Below are 7,050 nucleotides of genomic sequence, written 5' to 3' on the forward strand. Positions count from 1 at the left end.
TCGAATTGGATTCCGTCCTTAACTGCACCTTGTCTTCCGTGAGTGGAGCACGGCCCGAGATTCAAAAGACTCCGATGTAGTTTTCACTAAGTGAGTTCCCTTCAGCGTTCGTTTCCTGAAGGCTTACCACGATCGGCCTATATTTTGCGAGTTAAATTTGTAGTTCATTACGATGAGATCGGAGTTCACTAATATTCCATTGGATACCAAAAGTCTCGGGCGGTAGATGGTCAACGATTTCGGGTTCTAGGTCTGGAAATTTCGGGGAGTTAATCAAGAGCTCTATGGCCTTTGTAGATTGGTTTTCGTTTAATGGTGGATTTTCAAACTGAGCGGATGTAGGGTCTATCGGTTCCAAAACGGTGAGAATTGGTACTCTTTCGTTCTTCTTAACCTTGTTAATGGCTTCACTGATTGCAAAGCCTTCTGCTGAAAAAATACTACATGGTCCCGGAAGCTAGTAACTGCCATCAGTATATATTTGTTCGTGAATAGGATGGTGGTTTTGTATGAACTCTTGAAATATTGGGATTACTAAATGTTTATGAGTACCTGCTTCAATGGTCTTTGAACTTTTACTTACTTGATTAGAGTGAACTGCAGTGCTGGTCCGAACCCAGCGCCGTTGCAAAGTTGTGATATTTGAAATGAACTTATCCACATGGTGTCCTGAAGGGAACTGATTTAGTTTATTTCATTCGTTATTTACAGAGTTGAGTTACACTTGAAGTTGTCTGCGTCTATTTGCTGATTCTAGCGCTTTTAGGCGCTTGGCGTTTCGTCGCCATCTCCATATGATGACGACGACAATGATGATGATGAAAAATGCGCCGTCCAGAAAATAGGAGGCGACGTCGTGTGCGCTGATTGTATTCTCGATGGTTACGTCGCCTCCGAAGGGCCACATCGTGCTGCGTTGATGAAATTCGAGGACTGAGGAAACTCGCTGGCGGCGCGCCTACTTTTTATGGCACTGTCAGGGCGGATGTATATACTGAATGGTTTATGCTAACTCTAGTGATTTTGTTGATAGTTTACAAAGTTATAGTGGCCAGATCCTATGTTTGTCGATTGAATATGCAGTGACTCAATTTTGAATAATTAAGGTACTGCCACTATTGTGTGTGTTGCGGACTGCAACCTTAACTTCTCCAGTCTTTTTGAGTTCGTAGTCGAGATGGGGTGCTGAAGCGAGCCATTCTCTGTCGATCAGTCTAGGCTGCAGACGTCTGGTGTGGATAGTCCAGTTGTTTGAAAGAATAGCTCTTCTGCTGCTATTTAAAATTGTATCAAAAGTTGCTGGGTGTGTCTGTACGTCGCTCGTTAAATATCTTAAAATTCGCCGTGCCAGCGTTGTTTCTAGTGAAAATGAACTCTCTAAATGTTCTATTAAGTGTACTACAATTCGATTGGTTAACCCGCTGACTGTAGTTTTACTCAAGGTAGCCGTTAAATTGTTATTTTTGTTACCCGCCATCAAAAGCCAAGAAACCGTTTCAAAACTCATCACCAAAAGAACGAGCGTTGTGGCAAGAAGAAGCAAATAATACGATAGACAGTGCTAGCTGCTGGGAGACTGTAAAAATGAGTTGTAATAAGTGTGTCGGTTTGTTTGCTCCAGGAGAGATTATCATCGTTTGCGAAAGTTTTTGTTTCGATCAGTACCATGCAGAATGCGTTGCACTAACCGTTCCTGAGGCACTAAGCTGCAATAAACATCGAAACATTTTTTGGATGTTTACTCCATGCGCAGATATAATGAGCGATGCTAGGCAATTCAGTGCGTTTCGCGATAAAAGGTAGGCTTTATCCGATGCTGATTCTTTTTGTGCGACTAGAACAGCTTTTCCGGATGCTAGCAACATGTTGGAGAAAGTTCAGTCTTGAGTCCACTATAATTCATAGGAATCTTATTTTCCTGACATGTGGAATTGGTTTCCGGTTCAGTTTGATGGTTCGCCCACGTTTTCAATGTTTTATGCTGCATATGTGCATAAACTTAGATTTTTCCGGGGCAACGACAAAGCCTACGCCTTCGGTCCATTTTGAGACTGATAGAACAGTTTTTTGGAGTTGGTTTCTTTTGCGATCAACAACACATCGTCAGCGTATAGCAGGATCTGAGCTTCGGTTGGTATTATCTCGAAGATGGGTTGCATGGCAACTAAAAACAATGTTACTGATAGTGTGGATCCCTGAGGCACAAGATTTTCGACCACTTTGCGGCTGGATATTTCTCCCTTTACAGTTACACGAAAGGTTATCTCATTGAGGAAACTAAAAAGAATGTTCATCTGGCGACCGAATATTTCCCATTTTTGAAGTGTTCGGAGGATGGCAGGGCGCCATGTCGTGTCATAGGCCTTAGCTATGTCTAGTGAAACAATTTCAAACACAAACACGCTCATTGTCGTTTTTGTTCATATATGATTCCAAGTATGCTAAATGAGAATCGACGCCTCTACCGGCTATGAATGCGTGCTGTCGATGGTCCAGCCGTCCTGTGGCTTCTTGCTCCGTTATTAGCATCGGCAGTTTACCATGCGCTCGAATTGTTTTCTAAGACAGCTAAGCAGAGTTATTGGACGGTAGCCGTCTGGTTTACTACGATCGCTGTTAGGTTTGGGTATCAGAATTACCATACCCTTTTGACGTAGGACTACGTCTTTGTTTTCGATATAGGGGTGCACGTTGCAAATTCTACAAAAATGATTTGTAACGAAAAGTGGTCCAATTTTAAACGCATATAATTCAGCCATCTCACGATAAATTTTCATATTTTTCGCAAATCGCCCCGAAATACTTCTAAGAATAGATTCCAATAGATAAGCTTAAAGATTTTTGATATCATGGCATTAAAAATTTAAATAATGAACAACCTAGTCAAAATATCGCGCATTTACACACAGAAGATAGCGCTTCCCTAGTCCAGCACGACAGATTTGTGTATCTAGCGCGCTACGCTTCTATGAATGACGTCATCATCGACTATTTAAACGGACGGATTTCGCCGAAGCAGCTCAGTTGTCTGTTGAGCGGCAGGCGAAGCAGATCACTGCGCTGTGTGTTTTCACAGCCAGTGTAGCTGAGTTAGAAGTCCGTTACACTGCCTGTGGAGGTACGCTACCCAGTGAGTGCGAATGAGCTTGTCCGTTCAAGCACTATGCTATCTTTTGTGTTGTGCTCGTTTCCAGCACACTTTTGTGTAGTTTGTACATGCGAGCTCCATTTGCAAACACGGTTACCATAGTGTCGTGGTATTAGTTGTCTCTTTCGCTCTACCCATTATCATCAGCGTTGATTCATTTTGCTTTGTGCGTTTGGGTTTAATGTTTGAGGCGAATGTGTAGGTAGATAGATCTAATTTGTTACTAAATTGCACAACGAAAGATTATTATTTACGTTCGATTAATTCATTGATTCATTTCCCCATCACGTGATTCATTTCCACTCAGCCTATAGTATTTTGATTCTACTAATAGGTACATACTACAAAGCCGATTTATGAATGAATACACTGCCACTTGAAAAAACCGTTGCAAAAACGCATCTTGTGCATATATAAAATTGTTTTCGATTCTTGTATATTTATAGTTTCGATATATGATTAAGACCACTGCATTCGCTATATTTGTATGCGTACTTTAGGAAAGTTATAATAATGGCAAAATATAACTAGAATGCTTGGTCTATACATGAAATGAAATTATACTGTCTAAAATTCGATTTTTCTTCACTGGTCCGGGTTTTTTACCACACACAATCGAAAAGTTTTTACAAGCTAATCTTATTCTATAAAGATTTAGTTCCATATATTAGTTTGGTCACAGATTTCTGTCTTCTTTCTTTAGGTCTTCTTGAATAAGTTTAATCGGATTCGATCACCTACTACAAATGAAATGACCTGATAACCAAGAAGGTTTGGTTCAATATGTAATATTCGATGTTGATTGGTTATGATTAAACCACACGTAAGAAATATGTTTGATTTATTATTGCTACAAATGTACTAACAAAATAAATACTTCACATTAAGTAGTATAGTCCTACGACTACAGCTCGTGCAACCCCATAGGGCTGCCCCTTGAAGTTTTTCCACTGAGCATGAAAGCTACCACTTTCCCATACTTTATTGTACAGGTCGAGCAAAACTGTTTTTGCCGTGAAAGGTAAACTCTGTAGTAGCGGGTACCCAATATTGTTATTCCCGGTAGACGATCCGCCTCGGCGAGATAGAGCCTATGTTGGTTCGTCTATTGTGAAATCTGCGTTGAAGTGCTTAAATAGGTACGGCGTGTATTTTGGATAAACTTGTTCTTGGATGTAGTATTTTTACGAAACTTTTCAGTGTAGTTAGTGTCAGCTGATTTACTTCTGTACTCGTTAGCAAATGCCTCGGCTTTTTCCGGTCCGTTGCTGGTCATGCCATTCGATAGATTCAAAGTAATCATGTTACTTCGTTTGCCTCCTTGCAATAAGTTGATGCGAGTCCACACTTGCAAGTGGTGGGTGTACTAGGGTTGATACTTTGAACTAGTCATCTGGTGCATGAATTCTGTCATCTTTACTGGTGCATAAATTCGGACTGCAACTTTTATTCATATCTTTAGCACTGAGAACTGACATACAAGTAAAGTTTTCAACTTGTGTAAGAAATTAAACTGTCGCTTTGAAATGACAACAGCAAGTAGTAACTTGCCACTGGTCGGCGCTTCGATCGGCCAGAAATCGCTATACGAGACTTGTATGCAAAATTGGATACAATAGTGACTCACGCATGCAAACCTGTATGCGATGGTGATTTTCAACGTATTTTCATTTAAATGTTTACACAGGTTTTTCGGGAAAGTTTGTTCTAGCTTATATGTCTGTTCTCTGTGTCTTTAGCTTCATTTGGTCTATAAACAATCCGTGAGATGCATTTTGAAAGAAATGAGTCAGGGAATCTAAAAAAAAATGGTTATTTTTGGTTACAGTGTTGCCAAATATGCTATATTTCCAGTTTAAAACCTAAATTGCATTTTTCTCACAGTTCGTGCATTTTTGTTTGAAAAAATTATGCCATTGTTTCTCAGATAGTTTTACATGTAAAAACAACTTATACCTCGAGATAACTTGAGCCAATTCCCATACATAGTCATTTGATGCAAAAAATTACAAATTTCTCAGCACGTTTCTCGCTATATCTCAGAAACCAAACAGAATGTCAAAATTCTGTAAACCCCGCTTTGTAGAGATTTTTTAGACAAGTAATGTGGCATATCTAACTCAGTTTACCCCAAAAAAGCATTTGTCGTAAAATAGCACAACAGCGTTGTTTGCCTATACATGCTCAGTTCAGTTAATTGTACAGTTTTTTGTCCGATCAGCGCATCAGGCAAACTGACCGGAAAACTAAGCGTGGGTGGGGAACTTGAAAGAATTACTCCTGGTCGCAGGATCTACATTGCGACTGTGTAAGAAGTCCGTTACACTGCCTGTGGAGGTACGCTACCCAGTGAGTGCGAATGAGCTTGTCCGTTCAAGCACTATGCTATCTTTTGTGTTGTGCTCGTTTCCAGCACACTTTTATGTATAATTATTCGTACACAAAATAGTTTGTACATGAGAGCTCCATTTGCAAACACGGTTAACATAGTGTCGTGGTATTAGTTGTCTCTTTCGCTCTACCCATTATCATCAGCGTTGATTCATTTTGCTTTGTGCGTTTGGGTTTAATGTTTGAGGCGAATGTGTAGGTAGATAGATCTGATTTGTTACTAAATTGCACAACGAAAGGTTATTATTTACGTTCGATTAATTCATTGATTCATTTCCCCATCACGTGATTCATTTCCACTCAGCCTATAGTATTTTGATTCTACTAATAGGTACATACTACAAAGCCGATTTATGAATGAATACACTGCCACTTGAAAAAACCGTTGCAAAAACGCATCTTGTGCATATATAAAATTGTTTTCGATTCTTGTATATTTATAGTTTCGATATATGATTAAGACCACTGCATTCGCTATATTTGTATGCGTACTTTAGGAAAGTTATAATAATGGCAAAATATAACTAGAATGCTTGGTCTATACATGAAATGGGATTATACTGTCTAAAATTCGATTTTTCTTCACTGGTCCGGGTTTTTTACCACACACAATCGAAAAGTTTTTACAAGCTAATCTTATTCTATAAAGATTTAGTTCCAGATATTAGTTCGGTCACAGTTTTCTGTCTTCTTTCTTTAAATCTTCTTGGATAAGTTTGATCGGATTCGATCACCTACTACAAATGAAATGACCTGATAACCAAGAAGGTTTGGTTCAATATGTAATATTCGATGTTGATTGGTTATGATTAAACCACACGTAAGAAATATGTTTGATTTATTATTGCTACAAATGTACTAACAAAATAAATATTTCACATTAAGTAGTATAGTCCTACGTCTACAGCTCGTGCAACCCCATAGGGCTGCCCCTTGTAGTTTTCCCACTGAGCATGAAAGCTACCACTTTCCCATATTTTATTGTACAGGTCCAGCAAAACTGTTTTTGCCGTGAAAGGTAGACGCTGTAGTAGCGGGTACCCAATATTGTTATTCCCGGTAGACGATCCGCCTCGGTGAGATAGAGCCTATGTTGGTTCGTCCATTGTGAAATCTGCGTTGAAGAGCTTAAATAGGTTCGGCGTGTATTTTGGGTAAACTTGTTCTTGGATGTAGTATTTTTTACGAAACTTTTCAGTGTAGTTAGTGTCAGCTGATTTACTTCTGTACTCGTTAGCAAATGCCTCGGCTTTTTCCGGTCCGTTGCTGGTCATGTCATTCGATACATTCAAGGTAATCATGCTACTTCGTTTGCCTCCTTGCAGTTAGTTGATGCGAGTCCACACTTGCAAGTGGTGGGTGTACTAGGGTTGATACTTTGAACTAGTCATCTTTACTGGTGCATGAATTCTGTCATCTTTACTGGTGCATAAATTCGGACTGCAACTTTTATTCATATCTTTAGCTTCATTTGGTCTATAAATAATCCGTGAGATGCATTTTGAAAGAAA

This window comes from Topomyia yanbarensis, chromosome 2, assembly GCF_030247195.1.
Source record: "Topomyia yanbarensis strain Yona2022 chromosome 2, ASM3024719v1, whole genome shotgun sequence".
Lineage (NCBI taxonomy): Eukaryota > Metazoa > Arthropoda > Insecta > Diptera > Culicidae > Topomyia > Topomyia yanbarensis.